General features: G+C 33.4%; 1 protein-coding gene across 1 annotated transcript in view; it reads right to left on the bottom strand.

The window, feature by feature from the left end:
• Window positions 1-11311, bottom strand: part of LOC143256215 (zinc finger SWIM domain-containing protein 8 homolog) — a 93959-nt gene extending 82648 nt beyond the window's left edge. The window contains 1 exon segment of the mRNA XM_076513105.1: window positions 11173-11311. The gene's annotated coding sequence lies outside the window, so the exon portion shown is untranslated.
• Between the last annotated feature and the right edge of the window lie 2997 nt (window positions 11312-14308).

The following is a 14308-nucleotide window of genomic DNA, read 5'->3' as shown; positions in this document are numbered from 1 at the left end:
ATAAAGTAATGTAAATTTAAGAAGTAGAACATCAATCAAAATGTTAGGACTGAGTCCAGACTTTGAAGTATGATGCAGAAAGACTCACACCTAATGACTATGAGATGGCCGAGTTATTAAATTTTACTTTTTCTTTAATATTTACTTATGAAGATCTAAGAAACAATGATCATCCTGAACAGTTGGTAGATATACACAAAATGATCACATTGATTCTGAACTTGTTAATAAAAAAATGGAAAATTTAAATAATAATAAAAGTTTCCAAGCAAAAAAATTTCCCCAAGGGTTTTGAAGCAGGTTACATCCTAAATATGCAAGCTATTTACTACTATTTTTTTTAAGTCCTTGAACAGTGGGCAGGTGACAGAATATTAAAAGTAGGCTAATGTAACTCCTCTTTTCAAAGGGAGGTGATAAAAACCTTTTACAGTAATTGTAGACCTACTAATGTTACATCAGTTGTGGGAAAGTTTGCGAGTCAAAAGATTTCTTGTAAAGTCAGTTGACCAAGTTAAAAATTCTGTTTGATAGTCAATGTGGTTTTACTAGTGAAAATTATTGTCTTACTAATCTTTTGACATTCTTTGAAGAGATTACTGCTTACGTAGATTAGGGTAAATGTGTGGATTTGGCATATTTAGATTTTCAGAAAGTGTTTAACAAGGTACCACATAAAAGGCTTGTAAATGTTTTGTAGATGTGGAGAATAGGTTGGCTCATATAGAAAACTGGATGGAATTAATAAGGTAGTGTTGTTATACACTGTTATAATTAAAACACTGTGAGACTGTCAACAGTCTCAAAACAGACACAATATATTTTGATGTCCAGAAACAGTGATCATTTATGTACTTTAATTATATATATTTACATCAATACTTTGATTTCAACCTTTTAAAACAACAGACTTTAGTCAAACTGGGTTAATGTTAAGAGTGGGCTACCTCAGGACTCATTGTTGGGACTTTTGTTCTTTTCAAATTATGTGAATGATGGAGATGAAGTAATATTCAATAAATTATTCAGATGTTAATATTTTATATATTGTGACTGTGAGAACGAAGATACTGCCCTACAAAAACAAGTTTGGATTATTTGGTGAGTTGGACAGATAAATGGAACATAGAAATGAATCTCAGAATGGCTGGTATGGGTATTAACACTTTTACTGATTAGCTCAGAACTATGTTAACAGGTTAACAAAGATGAATATGACCTGGGAAGGTCAAAACACTGTTCTCTGTTTATCAATGAAAGTGTTAATACCCATACCAGCCATTCAGATATACATTTTTTATTTCAAGTGGGTTTCTCATCAACAAGAAATGGAATATAGTTTTTAATTACAATAAATCCAAGGTAATGCATGCAAGATATTAGAAGTTTGATAATAATTTTTATTGGAATAACATTAATTATGGTTAAAAAGGAACTTGGTTCATCAGCATCTTAAGCCATCCAAGTAGTGTGTTGTTGCTCGTGGAAGGAAAAATACTGGAAGCATGTATAAAGAGGTTATAATTTCATTGAACAAGTTAACCACTCAAGAGGTCTGTAATCTATATCAGCCTGGGTTTCTTATTTTTAAATAACAGATACTGATTCAAGTATTCTAACAACAGTATCTTCTAGATAAACCAGATAAACTACCAATTAATATATATATATATATATATATACACACACACACACACACGTTAGTTTTTAAGGCCAGTTTCTAACAGAGTCAATTCAAAAGATAAACAAACCTACTCCAGATTTAATGTTATTACCACATTTGGCTATCCAAAAAGTTCACTGACTGAACTAAAAATAAACACTGGTAACTTTTTAATAGATAAAGTAACCAACCACACCACTTACAGTGAAACTATTTTTTACTCTAAATTAAAAAAAAGTACAGAAATACATAACATGAAACTTAACTTTCACGTGTTAACTCATACATGTCTTAATAGGGACAGAAAAACCAAATGTCTTTTTTTTTTTTTAATAAAGGCCTGTCATGGCCAGGTGATTGGGGGTTCAACTAACAATCTGAAGTTTGTTGATTCTATTCCTCATAACTCCAAATATGCTTTGTGTCACAAGTATTTGAACCCACAACCCTTGGATTACGAGTCGAACTCCTAAATCACCTAGCCATGCTAAGCCTTTTGAAGGTGGATTATTTTACTACTATACATAACAGGACTCTAAAAGTTTGTGGTTTTGTTCCTGTGTATATAACTGTGATTATAGATTACACTCTTACAGACACTAAAATCTCCTAACAATTTCTAGTTGTAGAATTTTCAAAGGTTTAATTTTATGTGCTGCAAAAATAAAAAAACAACTAAAGATCACATCATGACTTTATATATGTCTTTCTAATTACTGTCGTAAGCTATATTTTCAATGTTTTAACATGGATGTCATTTAGAGGATGAATAACGTTAGATCAGGTAAGTTCATGGAAGTACACCCTTGTGCAAATTAATTTAAACAAGACGGAAAATTATGATTTTTTTTCAATTTTTTGCGTTTTATTTCTGAGAATCTAAAAATTACTCACAGCCTTTATTTTTCAAAAGATCATTAATCCGCTTTGGCAACAAGTACACGAGCTGACTGCAATCTTTACTAATTTTTGGAACAAAAGTTACTCACAAATTAATGCATGATATGACCGCCTATATTTTTCAAAAGATCATTAATCCGTTTTGGCATCGAGTACACGAGTTGACTGCAATCTTTACTAATTTTTGGATCGTGGTACCACACTTCAATTATGGCCTCAATTAGCTTATCTTTCATAGTACAGTCTTTTCCCCAAAGTCTTTCTTTACAAATTGCCCAAAGATTTTCAATAGGATTTAAGTCTGGAGAGTTTCCAGGCCAGTCCAGCACCTTTATTCGTGTTGTAGTCATAAAATTCTTCACAAGTTTCGATGTGTGGCACGGAGCCAGATCTTGCTGAAAAATGCTAGAACCATCTGGAAATCTCTTTCTCAATTCTGGAATGACTCTTCTCTGCAAAACTTTGATGTAATGAGGTCCTCGCATCATACCTTCTACGATATGTAAGTCTCCAATGCCATAGTAGCTGAAAAAGCCCCAAAACTTCTTCAAGGGATGTTTTATGAACTGATTGATGTGAGATTCTCGAAGTTTCTCACCTGCAGATCTGTGAACATGCAGACTTCTTTGACCCTGTACGAAAAAATTAGTCTCATCACTAAATAACACCTTCCTCCATTGTTCTTGCGTCCAGATTTTGTATTTCAGACCCCATTGATACCGTTTTTCTTTATTGAGTTGGTAAGAAGATGTTTTTTGACTGGTCTCCTTGTCCTTCGATGGACATCAATAAGCCTACGACGAACCGTTGAAGAGCTGACTTTTATTCCTTTGACCTCCAAATCTCTTTTTATGGCATCACTTGTCTTCCATGGATCTTTCACACTCTCCCTAACCACATATGCATTGTCTTTTGGAATTGTTTTCCTTTTTTGGCCACATCTTTCTTTACGTTTCAGACTAATAGATCCGGTACTCACCTTGGCCTTGATCACACGGCTGACGGTCGATAGGCTAACACCAACAATGTCCGCAATTTCCCTACAAGTCATGCCGGTGTGCTCGTGCAATGTCACAATCTTTGTATGCTTTCTAGGAGTCACGTCCATTGTGTATGATGGCTGAAAGACAACTGATTAGCAGTAAAACAAAAAGCCTCATTTTTGAGAAAGTCTAATGCAATTTTGAATGACGTAATATTCCTCAAATTTTGTCATATATCCCAAAAATAGATCAACCATACTGCAAAACACAGCTAATGATTCCGTCAGTGTGAAAAAATGACTATTAAAGGAAATCAGTGGGTCCAGCGAGCCTACAATGGCCGCCATGCTAAAAATATTGTAAAATGACCATTTGTTTCAATTAATTTGCACAAGGGTGTAGTTCTAAAGTGTTCATGATCGTTATTAGTGACTGAAAAACCTAAAACAAGAACACAGATATGATTGTTATAAGTAACTGAAATACCTAAAACAAGAACACAGATATGATTGTTATTAGTAACTGAAATACCTAAAACAAGAACACAGATATGATTGTTATTAGTAACTGAAATACCTAAAACAAGAACACAGATATGATTGTTATTAGTAACTGAAATACCTAAAACAAGAACACAGATATGATTGTTATTAGCAACTGAAATACCTAAAACAAGAACACAGATATGATTGTTATTAGTAACTGAAATACCTAAAACAAGAACACAGATATGATTGTTATTAGTAACTGAAATACCTAAAACAAGAACACAGATATGATTGTTATTAGTAACTGAAATACCTAAAACAAGAACACAGATATGATTGTTATTGGTAACTGAAATACCTAAAACAAGAACACAGATATGATTGTTATTAGTAACTGAAATACCTAAAACAAGAACACAGATATGAGTATTATTAGTTACTGAAACACCTTAAACAAGAATACAGATACAGATATGAGTGAGCCAGACAGCCTTTATTTAGTCACGTGTCAGTCAAAGTAAAAATTTCAGATCACCATTAATTTATGTGCATGTTCAGTCACTTGACTTCTTAGCTGTGAGACTGTACAGTTTGTTTGTACATTATCCCTATGTAAACAAATGGGGGTCAGACGTGCAAACCACAACCTTATGCGTGTGCAATTCAACACAGCATATTCAACATATTCAATGCAGCCATTTGTTGGTGGTGTTACACTACCTTGAATATGCCATAAAATGTCAAAATGTAATTGAGACTTTATATTGGCTCTGGTTGTGGTTTGCTGATTTGCATATTCAAAATTACGTTTTGACATCTTATGGCATATTGAAGGTAGTGTAACACCACCAAAAAATGGCTGCTTTAATGAAGGGTATACAACAGCCTTTTCATATGTATAAGGTCATCCCATAAGTAATGTCCAAAATTTTAATAGAGAACATGCATTATTATTTCTGTCTTTGTAGAAAGCTTTAATGACTAAAATATGTAGTAGGACATATATAAAAATGTTCAGACAAATAAAAGAAACTAACCCAACTCCACTTTTTCAGATCATTAATCAAATAAACCCTTATGAAGATGGATGTGTCTGAGGAGGACATTAGACATATAATGCTTTATGAGTTAAAGAAAGGCAATAGTGCAGCAGAAATTACAAAAAACATTCAAGATGTTTATGGTGCGAAGTCTCAGTAAAAGAAAACATCGAAGGTGGTTTCAGAGGTTCAGACCAGGTGACTACAGTTTAAGTGATGCACCACATTCAGGACATCCTGTTGAGTTTAATGATGACTTGCTGATGGCTGCACTTGATGAAGATTGTGCTGTAACAGTTGAAGGACTAGCACAGAAGCTTAATTCAACCCATTCAACAGTTCACCGTCATCTGTAACAGCTAGGAAAGGGGTCAAAACTTGGAAAATGGGTCCCCCGTGATTGTACAGAAGCCAACCTTAAAGCAAGAGTAGACATTTGCACTACTCTGCACTCTCATGAATATAACTCACCTTTGTTGGACAGGTTAGTGACTGGAGGTGAAAAATGGATATTTTATAAAAATGTTAAGCAGTGCAGACAATGGCTCAGTGCAGGTAAACTGACTAAAGCACAACCCAAAATGGGCCTCCACCTTGGAAAAGTCTTGTTAAGCATTTGGTGAGATATTGTTGGTGTGATCCACTTTGAGTTATTGCCACTCAATTTGACAATTTAATGATTATATCAGACTTTTGTTGTCAACAGTTAGAGCACTTGAATGTTGCACTGAAAGAAAAGAGGGTTTCTTTCATCAATCATAAAGGTGTTGCATTACACCAAGATAATGCATGGTCCCATACAGCAAGGATCACATCTGCAAAGACTGAAGAGCTAGACTGGGAAAAACTTCCACATCTTCCTTATTGTCCAGACCTTGTCCCATCTGATTATCATCTATTCCAAAGTTTGCAGAACTATCTTGATGGGAAAGAACTTGTAACACATGAAGATGTCAAAACTGCCCTCTCTACATTATTTTTCTCCAAACCCCAAGAATTTTATAGAAGTGGCATTCAGAAACTTGTGAATTGTTGACAGGAAGTAATTAATAATAATAGAACACACGTTATTGTTAAATAACATTAAAAGCATTTGAAATACTTTCTCTTTTTCTGAACCTAAAATTGGACATTACTTAAGGGATGACCTGATAGTATATTTGTATACTCAGATCATGTTTAGTTCAAAGATTTAGAATTACAAAGACAGTGATATTCCTTGTACTTAATAGCATCAGAAAATAAAGGAAACTGGATCAAACTAGGGTACCAGCACAATTTAGTAGGAGACCTGCAATAAGTCATACTACAGCTGTGATGAGTAAAGAGCAGTAAAGGGAAATATTTCTAACATGTTGCAGTCAATGGCATGTTACATAATTGAGATTTCCATCTTTAGAACCAACACATGTTGTTTCCATATCACATACATTCAACTACTGAATACCTGAAGCAACTGGAGAATGAAATGTGTAATAATGGTATTCCATTTGAAGACATACTGGAGAAACTGTCAAATGAAATATCAATGAACTTCCATGCAATCAGACTGTTCGAACAAGTACTGGGAAACTCATTCACTTACATTAGATGGATTATGGAAAGTATTATGGAGGAAGGGTACAATTTAAACATGATAGCAACATGATAAAGCTTTTCACAATGAAAACAATGCTGCAGGGTTATTGTTGTGATGCACAACCATGAGACACATCATAACTGGCTAAGGCATCATGGATGTCATGATGTAATGAATCTCCAGAACCATTTTAATATAAACAAAAGAAAAAAAATCTGTGTGTGCTTGTTTTGTGTACTTAGTTTGTGCAGGTTTATTTAATTATTTTTATTAGCTGCAGCAAACCAGCTCTTAGAACAGTTCTGAGTTTTGGTGGGTTTTTTTTCAAGTACAAACACTTAACTTACACCATCTCCAAAAAGTTTCATAAGTTAATTTACTCTAATTCTACATTAAAATAATTTCATTTTGAGGGTAGGTTGGTAGAGATCCTGATGAGTAATAAACTTGAATCAGATACACATGCACCCATGCTTGGTGCTGCTAATGCACAAAACCATAACTAATAAAGAGAGAAACAAAGATTTCATTGATTGGTTTACTACAATCCTGCCTGAAAAATTCAAAGTGCCACAGCTACAGAAAGTTAACTTTTTTTTTCCATTGGACTAATTATGTTTGGTTTTTTTTTTCGAGAACTTTGGCATTTGTTTTTGCACTCTTTGACCTATGAAAGGAAGAAAATAATGGTACTCCAAGACTATTAAATTAACCATTTCCATTTTACGTGAAAAAAGGGAAAATAAATAGAACATGTGAAAGTTAATGTCTAACAAGTTTTTCTGATACTAGACTCACAATAATTTAAACTAGCTCTGGACACAAGTACTTACACTTGTATCAGTCGTTAAATAACCAATTGTTTTAATCTGTTATGCTCATATTTATTTTTCTTGGTTTTCTATGATACAGCCTTTTAAATTTGGCACAATTTTATATAATAATTGAATAGAGACCACATCACTAATAACTAGAAATGAATTTTTGACTAAAATACAAGCACAAGCAGAATGCATAATAACAAAGTATTATTAACTAGAAAGAAGTAGTTGGTACTGTAAGGACACTTAAACAAGCAATTAGTACAATAAAATAAATTATTCAAAGGTCTAGGCACACTGTAAAAACACTTAGAGAGGCAGTTGGTACAACATAAGAAATAATCCAGGGTCCAAGCTCACAGTCAGAACACTTAAAGAAGCAGTTGGTATAATATAAGAAATAATCCAGGGTCCAGGCTCACTGTTAGAACACTTTGAAGAAGCAGTTGATACAATATAACAAATAATCTAGGGTCCAGGCTCACTGTTAGAACACTTGAAAAAAGAAGAAAGTATACTAGAGAGGTACTGGTTATGAACTTTATATTATTTGGAAGTTTCTTTATAGCTCTTTATGGATTATCTGTTTTGGAAGTTCCTTTATGGTAATTCATTCTGTAGCAGATGCAGAATGAGCTATTCCCATAACCTTAAGTTTCATCAGCAAACTTTGAAATAAAATACACCTCTGTCATAAAATATATTTATATCAATAAAACAAACAATAAATAACAAAAGATTTCCAATCAGAACCTTCAGGGATTCTACCAATCACATTACTTCAACTCAAAACCTGCACATTTGTCTACCACTAAGCCACTGCTTTGTCTACTACACAATTCTACCAGGAATTCCAACAAACTTAAAACTAACTCACAAAATCCAGATAAGTCCTTTAACTCTATGAAAGTTTCCTTACTTAAGGCTTTCAAAAATCAAAATACAAAACATAAATCAAGGATGACCTCATTATGGAAAATTCAAATGTAAAAAGAAAGTTCAAACAAGATAAGAAAATTGAAAATTGGTAATTTAAATTTTATATTTCCAAATGCTTTTATGAGCAGATGTTGTCACTTTGCTAGTAAAAATCAAGCTGATAGGCCAACAGTTTCTGAGAATCATTCTAACCTCCATTCCTAAACAAATTTTTTTCCAGTGTCAACATTTAACTGTTCAACAATTGGACAATAATAACATAAATGTATTATTAACCACAAAGTAACACAAGGAACTATCTATGCTGTTCCAACCAGACTTGCCAGTGAGCTATTGGGACAGGTGAAGATTTTAGTACATCAACCGTATTCTTTATCAAGACAGTCCCTGGTTTTCGTTTTTTGCTTGTAACACATTCACACAAAAACCTTTACATAAAAGTCTAAGATAAGATAATTCAAGATAGTTTTACTGACTTACTTTTTGATAAACCTTGTCATCTTCCATTGTTCAAGTGCATTTTATAATCTCACGAAGTTAACATGTTACATATTTCTATAATTTCATTTTTTCTACTAATACATTTGAGAACTAAGACTTTTAACTGGAATAAAACATTGAGAAAATGTTTTCTTTTTCCTTTGAGAAAACTTTACTGAAATAATTAAACAATCCTAAAAATTAATTATTATTTTTCCCATTTATTTCAATCAATTAATATTTTTCAGAATTTCATGGAGTTTTTGAAAATTACTTTTTTGTTACAGAAAGACAGCACACAGGCCTGACAATGCCCTATGGAACATGTAGCAAAGTATCATTGTTTTTACAATGATAAATAATTTGATAATGACTTAGTGTTGTAGTCTTCCAATCCCTTAGGAAATGCTGCTTTCTCATCTCTCTTAAGCCTAATCGATGCCCCTTATACCCAACTTCATAACAATTTTATTTGTTTTTAAATAGTGCATTTCTATGTTTTAACTTCTCTCCTAAGTTCCTGTCTTGATCCCTTTGTTTAATTGTTTCATTCTCTCTAGGAAAGCTTCAATCACTTTTCTGTTTAAATTGTTGAAACAGAACAAACTGGTATTTCATTTTCACCAAAACAATTCCACATTATTCTATTTGAACTGCTTCTTTATAATTATACGATAAAAATATGGCCAAGTCTAGACCATATTCTAACAACAAATTGGTTTATTTGTTTTTTAAACTACAGACTCCTATCACTTGTAGGCTTAAGTTCACAAATTATGTTTTCATTATTAGCAAAGGTTTACTCATTCATGCATTATGACTAACATGCAAATACTTGTACAGTTTTGTGACTAACTGAGTAACTGAATATACACGATAACTAATACTGATCCATGAAATGACTGGCATTCTACCAACAGTAAAACTGATTCAGTGTCTCACTGATTTTCATATTTATAATTTTACCTTATTTTTTCACACTTTACAAAGGTAATTTTCATGATTATTTTAGGTATTCTAGAATTGCTTTTATAAGCTTAATTGACCTTAATGTCATCTACTCTCTAACTACTTCAGTAATCTAAACTGAAACATAGAAAATACAGCTCACAGCAGACACTAAAAGTACATTGTAACTTTTTCACATATTATTATTAATATTTAGGCTTAGGATATGCCATCATTAGGCCAAATACATAAAACGTTTTTATTTTCAGCAAACATTATTAAAGTTGTATTACTGACAAATATTAAATCATACTCCAGTTTCTTTCCAAAATAAAAAACATACAAGCAGTTTTGCATTGGATACACAAAAAAAATCCATATTTTGTTGACAAATTTTGTACTAAGGTTAATCTACAGTTTACACACTTTTCTACACAAAATTATTTAAAACTCTTGCTGCATAATTTATTGCAAAAATCCATCCAAAATATCTCTCAGTATCATACAAGTTATAATTCAAGATGTCTTAATTATTTTTTTAAAAAACTTACATAAAGTTCAATTTATATTATAGTACCAGTTCCACTAATAGATATTACTCAACTATTAAACAATGGAAACAAATTATTGTATTACATCTTATGAAAAACTAATTTAACCATACTTTTGTGATCAAAGTTTCATTAATTTCAAACTGTGATTGACAATATACAAACTTATCTACACAAACTTATAAGTCTTTATACTATAATTTTAAAACTATTTTACGTTTAAGAAATATATATATATATTAATAAGTTAAGATTAAGCCTCACACATAAAATATAACAAATTGAACAATTAAATCGCTGTATTAAACTACTATGTGCTGAAGTAATCGTGTCTACCTTTAACTTGTCGAAGTTACTATTAAATTTCAGTCTTAACTCATAATCAATCGCCGTCTTTGTATATTTACAACAACTAATTCTCAACATTTACCTTAACCTTTAAAGTGTTTACTGACATCTTATTAATAAAAAATGTATTAGTACCTAATTTCTACAATGACTATAATTAAAACATTTTGTTTACAGAAAAAAACAAAAGGGTTTCAAATCAAATGTCACTGTCATGCTGTACTATTAATGTCACGTACACAACAGATTTGTGTTAGTTCAACATAGAGTAAAAGAATGGCGTAACCCGTAACGCTAAAACAGTAATTTAACATCAATAAAACGAATCATATTCGTAACACAGTTTATATAACCATATAATTGAAATAACAATATACCGTAAACTGCAGCATTTCATACAAAGAACAGTAGTCTACAGCATAAAACTTTTACCAGGTAAATAAAGCCCACTGCATCACGAATCGCTCCAAGAACCAAGGATAAACAGACCAGCTGTCTCCAATTGTACTCCGCTACCCCGCTCTCTTTATTTCTCTAGGTGAAACTTGTTTTTCAACAACGATAATGGTGGAAGGAGTCTCGGCAGTATTCGGTAGAAAACGCATTGAAATCGGAAATGGAATTTTACAACACCAGATGACTATATTCAGTACTGAATTTCTTCGATGTATACATATATATTATATATACAACAACTAGCGTCTTATTTCTAAATATAAAAGCAACGTTTTCATGCGCAATCAATCTAGAATAATAGTCACAGTAAAATATGATTGTCAATTAATACAATTTTTTTATGTTATTCTGAAGTTAAACATAACTCTGCAACTGCATAAATTTCAATTTTCGATAAGTTTGTTCCGGTTATTTGAGAAAAGATGCACAATGGCTAACTGCACTAGCTATCTCTAGTTTTTGACTATTAGAACAGCAGTCAACACCACCAATCTTTAATTCTAGCCTGACCAACTAAGAAGACAAACAACAACAAAGTGTGACAGGAGTTTAGGTTAAAGTATATTACATTACACTGGCCCGGCATGGCCAGGTGGTTAAAGCACTCGACTCGTAATCCGGGTTCGAATCCCCATCACACCGAACATGCTTGCTCTTTCAGCCGTGAGGGCATTATAATGTTAAGGTAAATCCCACTATTCGTTGGTAAAAGAGTAACCCAAGAGTTGGCGGTGGGTGGTGATGCCTTCTCTCTAGTCTCACACTGCTAAATTAGGGACGGCTAGCGCAGATAGCCCTCGAATAGCTTTGCGCGAAATTCAAAAAACAAACAAACAATTTCATTACTGAGGAGGAGTAAAACATAACCAGGGGCGGTCACAAACTTCTATTTCTCTTCACCTCATTGCGTCCCCTGCTAGTACAGCGGTTGGTCTACGGATTTAAAACGCTAAAATCAAGGTGGGCTCAGCAGATAGTCCGATGTGGCTTTGTTATTAGAAAACACACACACTCGCCTTACTTCGTGATTAAATATTTAAAGTCACTTAACACTTAGTGTTCTAATTTGCCGTGATTTAGCGGTGATATTATATTTGCTGATTAAAATTATTATGCAACGTCAGACGAATCTATTGGGAGACTTGGGGATCAAAAGAAGAAGAACGTAACTGGATGGTTACTTAGCTGCTAGAGAAAGATGAGGCTTATTCTGTTGTTCGTATCAAGGGCTTGAGATATCCCTAGTTTCTGTCGGCATGGGGTGTTGTAGAGAGAAGGAGGGAAATACAGACTGAATATATTCACACCTGTTGACTGATTTCATGATTAACTTGATATTAAGTAAATAGCTGGTTTAAAGAATTAAATTCTGGATCGTGTTAGAAAAACTAGAAGATTTTGAGGTTTGGCAATAATTGTTTTTAAGTATACATTAAACTTATGTTAAGACGAGTCTTTTCAGAGCTGGAATCAATGGATCCTAGGTTGAATAGAAATTCTGCTGCTTGTGTGTGTCTGTTGGGGGGGATTACCCTGAGAAAACCCACTTTCAAGCCCAGAACACCAAATGAAATTGCCGTGTCCGTGCCCGAATGAAGACGTGAAAAAAAAAGACATGGATTAGTGTTCATAGATAAATGCTCTCGAACAATAAAAACAACAAAAAAGAGGTAAGAAAAAACTGGGCGCTTGTAGGGTTGAAGTGAAGTTTGCTGAATCAGTTTCTGTATGGGGTGCTGGACGACTAAGACTGATCTGGCGTGAGAATGGTATCTTCAGTGAGGTTTTCAGTCTCAGCTGGTTGAGTTTCATGGACGACCTTATTGGATTCGTTGGTTTGATTTTGTGTTTGGATTTATCTGTTCTTCTTGGAGGTTCATGTTTGCGTTTCTTGACAGGTTAGATGGAGTTTGTCCGTGGAAATGGACATAATAACTTAAAGACTTGTGGCCTGTGCCTGTATTGAAGTCTTCGTGAGTATTGTTGTCTGTGTATTCTTATCGTTGGTGTTGGATGTAGTTTTTTAAAATGTTCGTTGTTTCGTGAAAGTCTCTAGTGATCCATTGATTTCGAATGGGTGAGGAGAAATCATGCTGGCTGTTATAGAAGTATTGGCTGGACGTTAGGCTCTGAAATGAAAAAGATGGTAAAAACAGTCATTAGAGAGGATATAGTGTGTTGTGGTTTTAGAATTTGTAACCACTTTGATATAGTGGGTGATTTGGCCTGTTGTTCTGGAACGTATTCTATGAATGAAGTGTAGTTTACTTTTGATATGTTCTTCTACAGTTTGTTGAATTTCGTCTGTTTTATAAAAGGGTCGACGCCTCTAAGTAGAAAGGTTAGTAAAACTTTTAAGGTTGGAACACCTGACGCTAATGTCGGCGTTTTATAATGAGTGTAGGTTGGCCTGAGTAAAAGATTCCACCTCAGCAAATGATCCTAGTTTTGATAAGGTCGATGATTACTTTGAGCTTGGGTTTGTCGACGAAGGTAACTATCTGTCATGAGGAAAAGTTGAAGGGTAATTAATCAAGGATTACCAGTGGAGCAGGCAGGTTATCTGGCGTTGAATTGGTTGGCTAATAACCTATCTAAGCAAAAGAGTGAAAAATAACACGTCTAACTACCTTGGTTGCTCAACTCGGTGTTAAAAAAAAAGCCTTGGATAAGAGAAATTGACCCTCATCTTTATAAAATACCCATGGCCCCAAAGTATAGAGAACGTCTTTTCAGCAATGGGATGCAAGTCATGAACTATTAGATTCAAAGTCCGACATGCTTATAACTTTAGACAACACAGAACTCACGAGAATAATAATAATAACAACAAGTAACATGAATTAAAGGTTTGTTTCTTATTCAAAATTATTTATTTTGCCCCAAAACATTCCACGTTTATCTCCCCGTGGGACAACGGTAAGTTTACGGACTTTTAATGATAAAATCAGGGTATCGATTCTTCACGTGGACAAAGCAGGTAGTCCAGCGCGACTATTCTCTAAACCAACCATTTCGGTTTATATAAAAAAAAAAAAGTGTAAAAAGAAGATGTGTCGCTTTCAAAGCTACATAATTATAGAATAATAACTTTATTTTCGTACAAGGATAT

This window comes from Tachypleus tridentatus, chromosome 7 (assembly GCF_004210375.1).
Source record: "Tachypleus tridentatus isolate NWPU-2018 chromosome 7, ASM421037v1, whole genome shotgun sequence".
Lineage (NCBI taxonomy): Eukaryota > Metazoa > Arthropoda > Merostomata > Xiphosura > Limulidae > Tachypleus > Tachypleus tridentatus.
Note: the sequence above shows the minus strand (reverse complement) of the source record. Positions and strands in the feature narration are given on the sequence as shown.